Source organism: Syngnathus typhle, linkage group LG4 (genome assembly GCF_033458585.1).
Source record: "Syngnathus typhle isolate RoL2023-S1 ecotype Sweden linkage group LG4, RoL_Styp_1.0, whole genome shotgun sequence".
Classification (NCBI taxonomy): Eukaryota; Metazoa; Chordata; class Actinopteri; order Syngnathiformes; family Syngnathidae; genus Syngnathus; species Syngnathus typhle.
Window position 1 is genome coordinate 7,616,295 of NC_083741.1, and position 16,876 is coordinate 7,633,170.

Here is a 16,876-nt window from a genome sequence, read left to right on the forward strand (position 1 = left end):
TGCCGCTATCAACATCCGTAAGGCGGCGGGCCCCGACAACATCCCGGGTCGTGCGCTGAAGGACTGCGCTGGTGAGCTGACGGATGTCTTCACGGACATCTTTAACACTTCCCTGCAGCAGGCCATCGTCCCGTCGTGTTTCAAAGCTGCCACCATCGTACTTGTGCCGAAGAAACCCGCTCCGTCCTGCTTCAATGACTACCGCCCCGTGGCACTTACGCCCATCATCATGAAGTGCTTTGAGCGGCTTGTCTTGGAGCACATCCGGTCCGTTCTCCCCCCCTCCATTGACCCCTTCCAGTTTGCGTACCGAGCCAAACGGTCCTCTGAGGATGCCATCTGCTTTGCCCTCCACTCAGCCCTCACCCAAAAGGGGAAAAGGGACTCGTATGTGAGATTGCTGTTTGTGGACTTCATTTCTGCCTTCAACACCATTGTGCCACAACGCCTCATCAGTAAACTTGACACGCTGAGCCTCAGTACCTACCTCTGCAACTGGCTACTGGACTTCCTCTGTCAGAGGCCACAGGTGGTACGTGTTGGCGACAAAATCTCCGCCAGCATCACGCTGAGCACGGGGGCCCCCCAAGGCTGCGTGCTCAGTCTGCTGCTCTTCACCCTCTTGACGCACGACTGCACTGCGACCTACAGCGACAACCGCATAGTGAAGTTTGCTGACGACACGACTCTGGTGGGTCTCATCACCAAGGGAGACGAGACTCAATACAGGCTGGAGGTTGACCTTCTGACCACGTGGTGCAGGGACAACAACCTCCTGCTGAACGTCGACAAGACCAAGGAGATTGTTGTGGACTTCCGGAAGGGTCACACCCAACACCTGCCGCTGACCATCGACGGTGCTGTGGTGGAGAGAGTGAGCAGCGCCAAGTTCCTGGGGGTGCACATCAGTGAGGATCTCTCCTGGTCCACCAACACCGCATCACTGGCAAAGAAAGCCCAGCGCCGCCTGTACTTCCTGCGGAAACTCAGGCGAGCGAGCGCTCCTCCGGCCGTCATGACTACATTTTACCGCGGCACCATTGAGAGCGTCCTCTCCAGCTGTATTGCTGTTTGGGGTGGCGGCTGCACTGACTACAACTTGAAAGCCCTGCAGCGCATAGTGAACACGGCTGGTAAGATTATTGGTGCTTCGCTCCCCTCCTTGAAGGACATTTACACCTCCCATCTCACCCGCAAGGCGACCACGATTGTGAGTGATGTGAGTGATGTGAGTCACCCCGCTCACTCTTTGTTTGAGCTTCTGCCCTCTGGGAAGAGGTACAGGAGCCTGCGCTCCCGCACCACCAGACTCTCCAACAGCTTCATACTCCAGGCTGTTAGGATCCTGAACTCGCCCCCCCTTTCTGCGTAGCGTCCTGTACTTTGCGCTATGCTTACTGTCTGCTGTACGCACACTGGCTCGGTTTTGCTCCTCTTATTTATTGGGTTATTTGTTTATTATTTATTCATCACTCATTTTATTTATTTATTATTTATTAGTTATTGTTTGTGCCTTCTTGTTTTTATATTGTGTCGTCTACTTGTATGTTTATCGTGTACTGTGTCTCGTCACCGTGGGATGGAGGAAACGAAATTTCGGTTTCTTTGTGTTTCTGACATATGAAGGGATTGACAATAAAGCTGACTTTGAACTTGAACTTTTTGAACTGGTATACAAAGTGCTTATTTTAACACTGAACTTTATCAAATTTCTATATTTATTCTCATAAGTAAAGAAAAATGAATATTCTTTCTTTTTTTGTAATACCATTAACTTTAAAGTGCATTACTGAACTATTTATTTACAATAATTTTAATTGTCCGTTGAGCCATCTTTCCTTTGGAATCCAAAGTGCTTCCAAACTAATGACTTGAAGCCCAAAGGGGAGCAAATTTCCTCGTCTTCTTGCCGCGCACTGCTCCCGGAAAGAGGAAGAAAGCAACAATGAACTGGATTTCAAAATAAAGTCGCGTCTAATGTCCGAGGTCAAACACGGCGATATAAATCGATGTTTACGTTTAGCATCAATGCCTATAAATCGTAGAGCATTATATCGATTAATCGATGTGTATCGATGAATCGTTACACCCCTAGTACTCAAGGTTAGAATGAAAGGCAAAGATTGATATTTGTATATTTATACCTTTTCAGAGTCCTGATACTTTACGCAGCTGCACTGACAGGAGTTGGGCAAGACGAAAAAACCTGAATTCATGCATAAATGGCAGTGGTGGGATTTGAACCCACGCCTCAGGAGAGACTGGAGCCTTAATCCAGCGCCTTAGACCGCTCGGCCACACTACCGACCTTCTGTGGTTTCTGCATTTGTTGACGATTCTATTAAGACGTGAGATTGGAAATATGGTTTCTTCACCAGCATTTCCCCTTGGGTTGGTGTCAGGAAAGGCATCCGGCTGTAAAAAGTTTTGCTCCAAAGATTTTCTCGGTATAGGACTCTCAACCACGAGATGGCCATGGACTGTCCCCGGTGGAAGAAAGCCATACTGAGAATCCAGTACAACCCAGCGGCGCCTGGAACACGGACTTTAAACCCATGATGATGTTTCTTCACCAGCATCCAGGTTAGTGCTGCCCGACGGAGCTTTGTTCATAATGTAATGAAGCCTGTACACAACAGATGCGAAACAATATGAGTGACAATCAGAAGATTAAAACTTTGAAATCGGAAGATACATAGCTAGTTTCCCCACACAGCACCCAAAAGTGCTGTCCTACACCGCCTTGTTGATAATGTAACAAAGAAGAAAACACTCGCAGAAGGCCTGGCGATCATCGACAAGAGCCAGCTACCCGGAACGCACAAATTGTGGTGCTACAACTTCACATTGTACCAAAGGGTCATGTGGCCACTGAAGATGAGCAACATTCCATCCTCAACAGCGAACGGGCTGGACATACTAAGCCAACTCCTACATTCGGAAATGGCTCGGTTTACCGAAAGGTTTCTCTGACACGGGCTTGTTCTGGGCAACTGCGCTGCAACTGCCGATCCAGTCCATGACCTTGGGCTACAAACAGGAGAAGGTCAGGTTCGTTCTTGAGTTAAAATAATCCTCAGATCCTACTGTGAGAATTGCACTTGTGGGGCTATCGGCAGGCTTCAACATCAGGAAGTAATTGGCAAGGTGCAAAGAAGGAGAGTGGGGCTTGGCTGGGAAGAGCCTCCACAACTATGGTCCAAGGCCACAAAGAGGGAACGAAAATCTTGGTTGCGGAAGAAGTTTCAAGATCAAAGCAGGAGCAGTCCACCATCAAGGCCGTGTCACAGGGTCGTTGCTAGTGTGACTCAAATCAAACGCTGCGCGTTCGCTTCTCTTCCTTGCTTATCGGACGTCAAGCGCTTTGTGTGGCGGGCTCCATCTAGTGTGGAAACTGAGAAATGCTCAAGCTGTTGTGCGGGCCACATTCAATTATGTTTTCAGAATTTGCTGCGGGCCAATAAAAACTGGACCGCGGGCCAGTTTGGACACCCCTACTGTAGAGGCATGTCAGCCATGACAGCCCCACAACATCCAGAGCCTTTAAAAACTCCGGGCGGATCTCATCCACCCCTGGGGCCTTGCACCCGAGAAGTTTTTTACTACCTCATTGACTTCGACCCCAGAGATTGGAAAGTCCACCTCAGAGTCTCCAGGCCCTGCTTCCACAATGGAAGGCATGTCGGTGGAATTGAGGAGGTCTTCAAAGTATTCTGCCCACCGACTCGCGACGTCCCGAGTCAAGGTCAGCAGCACGCCATCTCCACTGTAAACAGTGTTGACAGTGCACTGCTTCCCCCGCCTGAGACGTCGGAGGGTGGACCAGAATTTCCTCGAAGCCGTCCGGAAGTCATTCTCCATGGCCTCGCCAAACTCCTACGCCCGGGTTTTTGTCTCAGCAACCGCCGAAGCCGTGTTCCGCTTCCGATAGGACTCCTTCTTCAGCTTGACGTCATCCCTTACCACCTGTGTCCACCAGCGGGTTCGGGGGTTGCCACCACGACAGGCACCGACCACCTTACGGCCACAGCTCTGGTCGGCTGCCTCAACAATGGAGGCACAAAACATGGTCCACTCGAACTCAATGACCCCCGCCTCCACCGGGACGTGGGAAAAGCTCTGCCGGAGGTGGGAGTTGAAGCTCTTCCTGACAGGGGATTCTGCCAGACATTCCCAGCAGACCCTCACAGTACATTTGGGTCTGCTAGGTCGGACCGGCATCTTCCCCCACTATCGGAGCCAACCCACCACCAGGTGGTGATCAGTTGACAGCTCCGCACATCTCTTCACCCGAGTGTCCAAAACGTGCGGCCGCAAATCCGATGACACGACTACAAAGTCGATCATCGAACTGCGGCCTAGGGTGTCCTGGTGCCAAGTGCACACATGGACACCCTTATGCTTGAACATGGTGTTCAGTATGGACAATCCGTGTCGAGCACAGAAGTGTCTAGTAGGGTCACCCATGGCAAAAGGGTCCTAGGTAAGGGGCTAGATAAAGCACGGCTCACAAAAACCCCTAATGATGAGAAACAAAACTGGATTTGGTTTTCCCTCGCCCGGACGCGGATCACCGGGGCCCCCCTCAATCCGTATTTGAGACTCACAATGGCTTGATCCTTCAAAAATCTCTTCAGAATTTTTTTACAGTGAACTCAATCTTAAAAATATAATATATTTATAAAATTTTAATATTTTAATATTTTAATCCATTATCAAATATATTAGACTAATCTTTAAGGTGGGATCTTAAGATCAGGGGATGCTTTGAGAATAATTGTCAATTTGTATTGTATGTGTGAAGCCCTTTGAGACTGCTTGTGATTTAGGGCTATATAAATAAACTTGACTTGACTTAATTGTTAGATCAGGGACTAGTTGTTTTTGAAACCATAGCATATAATAGCATCCAGGTTAGTGCTGCCCGACTGAGCTTTGATCATAATGAAGCCTGGAACCAAATGCTTATTTGCCAATTGGAGGACATCTTGAATGACACTTTCTACGCAGCAGAGTGGCGCAGCGGGAGCGTGCTGGGCCCATAACCCAGAGGTCGATGTATCGAAACCATCCTCTGCTATTTGGAACTTGTGGCACATGCAAATCTTTGGACCTTCTTTGGAAAAGTCATGCTTTTGAGAAGAAATGTTGTGCGGATAATATTTTCCACACGTTGGCTGTGCTGCGCGGAGGTTGACCCATCCTCAATGCATACAGATTGCGAGGCATGTATGTGCCTTCTTTCACCATTCTCAGTCCAAATACATAATGTCGTTACCTATTACAGTGATCCCTCGCTACTTCGCATTTCGTTTCTCGCGGCTTCACTACATCGCTGAGTTTTTTTCCAAATTAAAAAAATCATTTAAAAGTCAAAATAAAACTTCTAAATTGAGGAAACGTGTCTAACCTTTAGCACAATGTAGTAATGCTCTAAATGTTTGTTCACATTCCTTTAGAAGTCCGTTTTCGCGTGTTAACTCGATCGCGAATTAGCATCTTAACTCGTTAGCCTGCCCAGTACTTCTTGTTGGTGACCGTACTTACCGAATTTCCCTTTACCAATTATCTGCGATAAACGAGGGATTACTATAAATGGGTACTCCAGGTTAGAATGAAAGGCCAAGATTGATATTTCGCAAATACCTAAGAAGGGTTCTTATACTTTATGCAGCTGCATTGACAGGAGTTGGGCAACAAGAACACACCTGAATTGTTGCAGAAGGGGCTGTGGTGGGACTTGAACCCACACCTCAGGAGAGACTAAAACCTAAACCGAGCGCCTTAGACCGCTCGGCCACACTACCGACTTTCTGCAGATTCTACATTTGTTGACGATTCTATCCCTCCCTGGTCTCACCTGTCCATCGACTGTCACGGGCCTTCCCCCCTCGGAGGGGAACACGGTGGTCCTCACGGTGGTGGACCAGTTCAGCAAAATGACGCACTTCATTCCTCTGCCTAAGCTTTCGTCTGTGAAGCAGACTGCGTCCATCATGGTGCGGGAGTTGTTTCGTCACCACGGCCTCCCACAGGGCATCGTGTCGGACCGTGGCCCGCAGTTCGCGTCCACCTTCTGGGCGGAGTTCTGCCGACTCCTCGGCGCTACGGCCAGCCTCTCGTTGGGGTTTCACTCTCAGTCTGAACCAGGAGCTGGGCAGGTCCCTCCGATGCATGGCCGCTGGGGACCAGCGTGGGTGGGTCCAACAGCTGCCTTGGGTGGAGTACGCCCACAATTCCCTCCCCACCAGGAACGTGAAACGGCGTGCCCGTCGGCCCAGGCTTGTGTCCGCCGTTGTCCTCATCACCTGGGCGAGGGCCCGGACCGCTCTTCTCCGCTCTGTTTCAGGCTACGCCCGCCAGGTAAACAAGCGCCGGTCGCCGGCCCCGGAGTACAGAGTGGGCCAGCGGGTGTGGCTCTCGACGCAGGATTTGCCGCAGCGAAAGGGGTCCCGCAAGCTGGCGCCGCGGTTTGTTGGACCGTTTCCCATCCAGAAGGTGATCAGGCCGTCCGTCTCCTCCTTCCGGAGTCCATGAAGGTACACCCCACGTTCCACGTGTCCCGTGTGCGGCCCGTCTTTGAGAGCGCATTGGCGCCGGCGCCCGTGCCCCCGCCGCCGCCCCAGCTCGTCGAGGGGGGCCCGGCTTCCGGCGTCCGCTCCCTGCTCCGATCGCGGCGGCGCGGTCGTGGCTTCCAATACCTGGTGGATTGGGAGGGCTATGACGACGCCCACTGCTCCTGGGTCCCGAGCCGCTGGATCCTCGACCGTTCGCTCATCGCGGTGTTCCATCGCTGTCACCCAGACCAACCGGGCCCCCGGCGCGGACAGCCGAGGACGGTTGAGGGGCCCAGGGGTAAGGGCCCGAGGCGGCCTTGTCCGCCGGTGCCGGAGTCTTCTGCCCCCGCGTCTGTCGATCCTGCGTCCAACGAGCAATCGGACGTTTCGACGGAGTACTAACCCCCCGCCTGGTCGTCTCCACTCCCTTACACCCAATGATTGTCACTGGGTGTGGTGAAATTTGTCCTCTGCATTTAACCCATCCCCATGTGATTTTAATCCATCCCCTGGGGGAGAGGGGAGCAGTGAGCAGCAGCGGTGCCGCGCTCGGGAATCATTTGGTGATCTTCGTCCAGAAGGACAGGAGAATGGACTTCATTTACAAGTAAAGGTAAGTATACTGCAGTGGTGTGTTTAAATGTACAGTGGTGTGTTTAAAATGTTATTAAATTTAATCAAGAATGGTATAACAACCATGTTTGGATGTAAAACTGACTTGTGAGTCAGTGCCTTAGGGTCATACAGTATGTTTGTAAATCTGACTCTGAGTCAGTGCCTCACCAACCCCAACCCTCACCGCACGTCACGGTGGTGTACTCACATACTTTGCCATGTGATCGTGGATTTGTTGAACTGACAGCATTGATGCATTCATTTTGATGGCAAGTAAAATATTGTCAATGTGAACTTTAACTTGTTCAGGGTCCGATTTTGTTTTGTGTGACAACTCGTTCCTTTTTTCTTTTGCGCTCTCCCGCAATAAAGTACCATTCCCCTGTCCCATCTTGAGTCTTCGTACAGTTTCGACAGCTTTTAAATTACTTTTATGCTGAACGTGACGCTTAAGATAGTCCAGCTTCCATTCAGTCCACAATTTTCCCTCTGAAAACTCACTTGCTACTTTGGCATCGCTGCATGGTTTGCAGAGTAGACCTTTCTCACTTGAAAAAGACAAAATCTCACCCAATCTCACCGCTCACCTTCAATTTGCACATACTCCGACATCCATTCCATCTTAAAATAACTGTATTTCTTTTTTACTGTGGCTTTGTGAATGGATGTATTCCTGCCTGTTCGTTTCGCCATGTTGCGGGGTTTGGATTAGCATCAATCAACCTGCTAGCTAACCTGCACGGCGCATATAGGCAGGGCCCAGACGCAAGCGCCGTCAATGCCATGATTGGCTTCGTACCGTAAGTGAACCGTATCATATCATTGGCTGGACACCTGTCACTCACTGAGTGAGAAACAAAAAAAATAAACATTATTGGGCGAATTAATTAGATTAGAACTAATATTAATATAATATTATTGATGTAATATAATATAATATATTATAATCTAATATTAATTACTACGTTATGTTGATGATGTTTATGCGCTGGATAGATTTTCTTGTGCGCTGAGAATGTGCGGGCAGTGCATGATTGCGCACGCGCGCACCTTAGAGGGAACATTGCTTATCGCGGGTGGTTTTTGGAACCAATTATCCGCGATAAATGAGGGATTACTATAAATGGGTAGTCCAGGTTAGAATAAAACGGCAAGATTGATATTTTGCAAAGACCTTTGAAGGGTTCTTATTAGGGGTGTAAATTGCGGGTTTTGTCACGATACGATATATCGATACAAAGAACTACGATACGATATTTGCCCATATCTTAAAGCCTGCTGCGAATCATTCACGATATATCACCACATGCTCTACGGTCGATATATATATATTTTTTTAAATAAAAAATATAGAACAATATCCTGATTTATAACAATTCATACGCAAAATCAACAAGGTACTGCAAACTCTTTATTTAGGAAATTACAAGAGTATTGTAGTATACAAAGTGCTTATTTTAACACTGAACTTTGATGTCGTGTTTTTTCTTTAAATGTGCGGCGAGATTTGTGGTCCCTGAATATTTGATCACCGCATGGCAGGATTTACAAACTACCCGTGTCTTGTCCGTTGAGCCATCTTTTCTTTGGAATCCAAAGTGCTTCCAAACGAATGACTTGAAGCCTAAAGGGGAGCAAATTTCCTCGTCTTTTTGGACACTAGCCATAGCACCAGCCCAGGAGCCGCGTACTAGTTGTCGACTCCCCTTTCACGTGCCTGCTCTGCTCACAACACAACAACGCCGCGCACTGCTCCCGGAAAGAGGAAGCAAGCAACAATGAACTGGATTTCAAAATAAAGTCGCGTCTAATGTCCGAGGTCAAAGACGGCGATATAAATCGATGTTTACGTTTAGCATCGATGCCAATAAATCGTAGAGCATTATATCGATTAATCGTTACACCCCTAGTTCTTATACTTTACGCCGCTGCATTGAAAGGAGTTGGGCAAGAAGAACACACCTGAATTGATGCATAAGTGGCAGGGGTGGGACTTAAACCCACCCTTCAGGAGAGACTGGAACCTAAATCCAGCACCTTAGACCCCTCAGCCACACTACCGGCTTGATGCAATTTCCACATTGACATTTGTTGACAATTCTATTAAAACGTGAACTTGGAGGATAAATAGTTGGTGTCTTCACCAGCATCCAGGTTAGTGCTGCCCGCTTTTTTCATAATGTAATGAACAATCAGAATCAGAATGATATTAAAACTTTGAAATCGGAGGATACATAGAACTGTCTCCCCCCTTCTGCGTAGCGGCCTGTACTTTTGCGCTATATTCTGACTGTCCGCTGTATGCACACTTGCTCCATTTTTGCTCCTCTTATTTATTACCGTGTTTTTCCATGCATAATGCGCCCCCGTGCATAATACGCACCCTAAAAATGGCATGTCGATGCTGGAAAAAAGCCTGTACCCATGTATAATACGCACCCAAATTTTGAAGCCTGGAACCGAATGCTTGTTTGCCAATTGGAGGACATCATGAATAACCCATGCTACTCAGCAGAGTGGCGCAGCGGAAGCGTGCTGGGCCCATAACCCAGAGGTCGATGGATCGAAACCATCCTCTGCTACTGGAACTTGTGGTGTTTGCAAAGCTTTGGACCTTCTTTTAAGTCATGCTTTTGAGAAGAAATGTTGTGCGGATAATATGTTCCACACGTTGGCTGTGCTGCGTGGAGGTTGACCCATCCACAATGCATACAGATTGCGAGGCATCTATGTGCCTTCTTTCACCATTCTCAGTCCAAATACACAATGTCGTTACCTGTTACAGTGGTCCCTCGCCACTTTGCGTTTTGTTTATCGCGACCTCACTACATCGTGGAGTTTTTTGCCAAATTAAAAAACATTTGAAAGTCAAAATAAAACTTCTAAAATGAGGAAACATTTGTTTAACCTTTAGGACAATGTAGTATTGCTCCAAATGTTCGTTTACATTCCTTTAGAAGTCTGTTTTCACGTGTTAACACGATCGCGAATTAGCATCTTACCGCTAACTCGTTAGTCTGTTGGTGACCGCACTTAGCGAATTTCACTTATCGCGGGTGGTTTTTGGAACCAATTATCCGCGATAAACAAGGGATTACTGTAAATGGGTAGTCAAGGTAAGAATGAAAGGCAAAGATGGATATTTATTAGGGGTGTAAATCGCGGGTTTTGTCACGATACGATATCATATCGATACAAAGAACTACGATACGATATTTGCCGATATCTTAAAGCCTGCTGCGATTCATTCACGATATATCACGATATAGTGCTCTACGATCGATATATTTTTTTTTTTAAATAAAAAATATAGAACAATATCCTGATTTATAACAATTCATACGCAAAATCAACAAGGTACTGCAAACTCTTTATTTAGGAAATTGCAAGAGTATTGTAGTATACAAAGTGCTTACTTTAACACTGAACTTTGATGTCGTGTTTTTTCTTTAAATGTGCGGCGAGATTTGTGGTCCCTGAATATTTGATCACCGCATGGCAGGATTTACAAACTGCACGTGTCTTGTCCGTTGAGCCATCTTTTCTTTGGAATCCAAAGTGCTTCCAAACGAATGACTTGAAGCCTAAAGGGGAGCAAATTTCCTCGTCTTTTTGGACACTAGCCATAGCACCAGCCCAGGAGCCGCGTACTAGTTGTCGACTCCCCTTTCACGTGCCTGCTCTGCTCACAACACAACAACGCCGCGCACTGCTCCCTGCTCCCGGAAAGAGGAAGCAAGCAACAATGAACTGGATTTCAAAATAAAGTCGCGTCTAATGTCCGAGGTCAAACACGGCGATATAAATCGATGTTTACGTTTAGCATCGATGCCAATAAATCGTAGAGCATTATATGGATTAATCGATGTGTATCGATGAATCGTTACACCCCTAATATTTATATATATATATACCTTTTCAGAGTCCTGATACTTTACGCAGCTGCACTGACAGGAGTTGGGCAAGAAGAAAACACCTGAATTGATGCATAAATGGCAGTGGTGGGATTTGAACCCACGCCTCAGGAGAGACTGGAGCCTAAATCCAGCGCCTTAGACCGCTCGGCCACACTACCGACCTTCTGTGCTTGCTACATTTGTTGACGATTCTATTAAGACGTGAGATTGGAGGATGGTTTCTTCACCAGCATTTGCCCTTGGGTTGGTGTCAGGAAGGGCATCCGGCTGTAAAAGGTTTTGCTCCAAAGATTTTCTCGGTATAGGACTCTCAACCACGAGATGGCCATGGACTGTCCCCGGTGGAAGAAAGCCATACTGAGAATCCAGTCCAACCCAGCGGCGCCTGGAACACGGACTTTAAACCCATGATGATGTTTCTTCACCAGCATCCAGGTTAGTGCTGCCCGACGGAGCTTTGTTCATAATGTAATGAAGCCTGTACACAACAGATGCGAAACAATATGAGTGACAATCAGAAGATTAAAACTTTGAAATCGGAAGATACATAGCTAGTTTCCCCACACAGCACCCAAAAGTGCTGTCCTACACCGCCTTGTTGATAATGTAACAAAGAAGAAACAACTCGCAGAAGGCCTGGCGATCACCGACAAGAGCCAGCTACCCGGAACGCACAAATTGTGGTGCTACAACTTCGCATTGTACCAAAGGGTCATGTGGCCACTGAAGATCAGCAACATTCCATCCTCAACAGCGAACGGGCTGGACATACTAAGCCAACTCCTACATTCGGAAATGGCTCGGTTTACCGAAAGGCTTCTCTGACACGGGCTTGTTCGGGGCAACCGCGCTGCAACTGCCGATCCAGTCCATAACCTTGGGCTACAAGCAGGAGAAGGTCAGGTTCGTTCTTGAGTTAAAATAGTCCTCAGATCCTACTGTGAGAATTGCACTTGTGGTGCTATCGGCAGGCTTCAACATCAGGAAATAATTGGCAAGGTGCAAGAAAGGAGAGTGGGGCTTGGCTGGGAAGAGCCTCCACGACTCTGGTCCAAGGCCACAAAGAGGGAACGAAAAGCTTGGTCGTGGAAGAAGTTTCAAGATCAAAGCAGGAGCAGTCCACCATCAAGGCCGCGTCACAGGGTCGTCAAAGGAGATGGACCACTTGGGAAGGGGAGACCTCTCAGCTGGGCTTACCTGTGGAAGATGCCGCAAGCCAGACAGCTTTCTGATCAGGGCAACTTAGCCACAGAATGCTCCGCCAGTGATTTGGCAAGGAAGGGAGCTGTCCCTTGTGCAGCGCACCTAACGCAAGCCTACAGCACCTACTGTCAGGCTACAAAAGAGCACTGACACAGGCACGCTATAGATGGCGCCAGTCCTGACGAAGCTGGCCGAAGTTCTCGAGACCAGCAGAAAAGAGTTCCAACAACCAGTCTGCAGCCAAACAGCTCCCTGTTAGGTTTGTGAGGAAAGGGGAGAGAAGCGGAGACACCAGCCCTCATGTTCCAGTTCCAGGCAAGGGACTGAAACATGAGGGCTGGTGTCTCCGCTGCACAGCTGAACTTTCCCCATGAAATCAACACCACTCCACGTCAATTAGGTTTCACATGGAATATGTCTCCTCATGAGAGACTGAAGCCTTAATTCAGTGCTTTAAACCGCTCGGCCACACTACCTACCTAGAATCCTCAACTTCAATTTAAAATACAGAAGCCATAGTCATGTAAAAACCAAGGATCAGGAACAACCCTTTTTTTCAATCTTCGTTGAACTTAAGGGTCGGTCGTTGCCCGTACAGATAGACTTCTCACCTCATCTGCATCCACGCCAAATGCTCGGTAAGAAGCATCTCAAAGATCTGGAGTGGCCTTGCCAGTCTTGAGACTTCAACCCCAGAGAAAATCGGTGGAGGGAAATGAAAGCCTGTGTTGCCCAGCGACAGCCCCAAAAGTCTTGAAGAATGGAGGAATGGCCCAAAATACTACATACCCTGTGTGCAAACCTACAAACAACAATTGACCTCTGTCATTGCTCAAAAAGTTCATTTTACAAAGTCTTGAATTGAACTTGTATTATTGACCAAATACTCATTTTCTACCATAATTTACAAATAAAATCCTACAATGTGATTTCTGGGATTTTTTTTCACATTCTCTCTCACAGTTGAAGTGTAGCTACCTATGATAAAAATAATGATGAAATAAAATAAAAAGTTAAAATAAAGATAAAATAAAAGTTATGAACAGAATTGGTGACAAAGGACAGCCTTCGCGGAGTCCAACCCTCACTGGGAATGAATACGACTTACTGCCAGAAATGCGGACCAAGCTCTGGCATCGATGATACAGGGACTGAACCGCCCTTATCACTTCGTTCGGCATCCCGTACTCCCGAAGCACCCTCCACAGAACCTCCCAAGGGACACTGTCGAACGCCTTCTCCAAGTCCACAAAACACATGTGGACTGGTTGAGCTAATCCGTTGCACCCTCGATGATCCTGCCGAGGGTATAGAGCTGGTCCACTGTTCCACGGCCAGGACGAAAACCACACTGCTCCTCCTGAATAGACCTTACCAGGGAGGCTGAGGAGTGTGATTCCTCTGTAGTTGGAACACAGCCTCCTTGAAGAGGGGAACCACCACCCCAGTCTGTCAATCAATCTAGAGGCATCGTCCCCGATGTCTTTGCAATGCTGTCGAGCAGGGGTGGGCAAACCTTTTGACTCGCGGTCCATTTAAGATGTGACTTCAAGGTTCTTCTATTAACCTATAAATCACTGCATGGCTTAGCGCCTTCATATCTGGTCGACCTAGTTGTTCCTTATGTTCCGTCTCGTAACCTTCGTTCGCAAAACGCTACCCTTTTAGCGACACCGAGGGCCAAGAAAATGTCTGCAGGCTCTAGAGCATTTTCTATTCGGGCTCCAGAGCTTTGGAATGCCCTACCAATGGATATTAGGACTGCTACCTCAGTAGAAACATTTAAGACACGTTTAAAGACACATTTCTATGACATGGCCTTTAACTAACCTGTAGTGGCCGATTCGGCTGGAGTTTGTTTTCTCTCCCTCTCCACCCCCTCCCTCCCCCCTCCCCGCCGGCCGGGGAGGTGGTTAGGTGGCACCCATGCTGACAGCGGCTATCTGGATTCTCGTGGGCCAATTCAGGATGGGGGAACTGCAGCTCAACCTCCTCGAAGACACTGCCAGGACAATTGAGGGCTCTTTCGGTAGCCCTCTGCTCTGACATGGACATCCACTTTTTATTTCATTGATTTTCATGTTGTATCATTTGTGCCCTCTCTGCATCCATTTCAACCTGGTGATCCTGAAAGGGGGATCCTTCCATCTGTGGTCCCTTCTCAAGGTTTCTCATTTTCCCCCGGTAGGGGTTTTTAAGTTTTTCATTGCCCTTTTGGGAGCTTAAGATCAGGGGATGCTTTGAGAATAATTGTCAATTTCTGTCTATGTGAAGCCCTTTGAGACTGCTTGTGATTTAGGGCTATACAAATAAACTTGACTTGACTTGACTTCAAAACTTGACTTTCAGTCAAAGCAAGAAACCATAAGTAAGGGAAGACCAACGCCAGATTTGCGAAGATTAATTCAAACTACGGGCCTCCCGGGACGGACTACAACACGTTTGTTTCAAAAGGATTGGTACTCTAAAAAAGACTGGCTTTGTGGTTGTGCTGCCAAAAATCGACTTTATTGCTTCATCGAGATCTAAAGTAAAGTCATAAAGTCCCAATGTCACGTACTGGCGCCACCTGTGTGACAGGACCACGCCCCCCTATCAGCGGAATCGCCGCCACCTGCCACAGCCTCATGCTTCGCCCACCTTACCCCCCGCCCGCAATAAAGGTCTATATCGTTACGCACTTGGCTGTATTCTCCACTCCCTTACACCCAATGATTGTCACACACACATCTGGGTGTGGTGAAAATTTTCCTCTGCATTTAACCCATCCCCATGTGATTTTAATCCATCCCCTGGGGGAGAGGGGAGCAGTGAGCAGCAGCGGTGCCGCGCTTGGGAATCATTTGGTGATCTTCGTCCAGAAGGAGAGGAGAATGGACTTCATTTACAAGTAAAGGTAAGTATACTGCAGTGGTGTGTTTAAATGTAGAGTGGTGTGTTTAAAATGTTATTAAATTTAATCAATCGTATAACAACCATGTATGCATGTAAAAATGACTTGCGACTCAGTGCCTTAGGGTCATACAGTACGTTTGTAAATCTGACTCTGAGTCAGTGCCTCACCAACCCCAACCCTCACCGCACGTCACGGTGGTGTACTCACATACTTTGCCATGTGATCGTGGATTTGTTGAACTGACAGCATTGATGCATTCATTTTGATGGCAAGTAAAATATTGTCAATGTGAACTTTAACTTGTTCAGGGTCCGATTTTGTTTTGTGTGACAACTCGTTCCTTTTTTCTTTTGCGCTCTCCCGCAATAAAGTACCATTCCCCTGTCCCATCTTGAGTCTTCGTACAGTTTCGACAGCTTTTAAATTACTTTTATGCTGAACGTGACGCTTAAGATAGTCCAGCTTCCATTCAGTCCACATTTTTCCCTCTGAAAACTCACTTGCTACTTTGGCATCGCTCACTTGAAAAAGAAAAAATCTCACCCAATTTCAGCGCTTTTTCTTCAATTTGCACATACTCCGACAGCCATTCCATCTTAAAAGAACTGTATTTCTTTTTTACTGTGGCTTTGTGAGTGGATGTATCGCTGCCTGTTCGTTGCGCCATGATGCGGGCTTTGGATTAGCATCAATTAACCTGCTAGCTAACCTGCACGGCGCATATAAGTCAAAGTCAAAGTCAAAGTCAGCTTTATTGTCAATCTCTCCACATGTCACAACACACAAAGAGACCGAAATTATGTTTTTCTCCATCCCACGGTGACGAGACACATACCACGATAGACATACGAGTACGCGACACAATATAAAAACAAGAAGGCAAAAATTCAAACAATCAACAGTAAGAGTGATGAATAAATAATAAATAAACAGATAACACAATAAATAAGAGGAGCAAAACGGAGCGAGCAAGCATAGCGCAAAAGTAAAAAACATCATAAACAAAAAGGCACAAACAATAAATAATAAGAGTAATAATAAATAATAAACAAACAGATAACACAACAAATAAGAGCCAGTGTGCATACAGACAGTACAGACAGTAAAAGTACAGGACGCTACGCAGAACGGGGGAGCGAGTTCAGGATGAGAATGTGCGGGCAGTGCGCCATTGCGCACGCGCGCAGTTTAGAGGGAACATTGCTTATCGCGGGTGGTTTTTGGAACCAATTATCCGCGATAAATGAGGGATTACTATAAATTAGAATGAAACGCCAAGATTGATATTTCGCAAAGACCTTTGAAGGGTTCTTATACATTACGCTGCTGCATTGACAGGAGTTGGGCAAGAAGAACACACCTGAATTGATGCATAGGTGGCAGAGGTGGGACTTGAACCCACCCTTCAGGAGAGACTGGAACCTAACTCCGGCACCTTAGACCCCTCGGCCACACTACCGACCTGATGCAATTCCCACAGTGACATTTGTTGACAATTCTATTAAAATGTGAAATTGGAGGATAAATAGTTGGTGTCTTCACCAGCATCCAGGTTAGTGCTGCCCGCTTTTTTCATAATGTAATGAAGCCTGTACACAACGGATGCGAAACAATATGAGTGACAATCAGAATCAGAATGATATTAAAACTTTGCTATCGAAGGATACATAGAACTGTCTCCCCCCTTC

General features: G+C 47.2%; 2 non-coding genes across 2 annotated transcripts; both read right to left on the bottom strand.

Annotated features, from left to right (window-relative positions):
- Positions 1-2,223: 2,223 nt before the first annotated feature.
- On the bottom strand, positions 2,224-2,305 carry trnal-aag (transfer RNA leucine (anticodon AAG)). Its single transcript has one exon. It is a non-coding gene; the product is annotated as a tRNA-Leu (tRNA).
- Positions 2,306-11,165: 8,860 nt separating this feature from the next.
- trnal-uag (transfer RNA leucine (anticodon UAG)) lies at positions 11,166-11,247 on the bottom strand. Its single transcript has one exon. It is a non-coding gene; the product is annotated as a tRNA-Leu (tRNA).
- Positions 11,248-16,876: the final 5,629 nt, after the last annotated feature.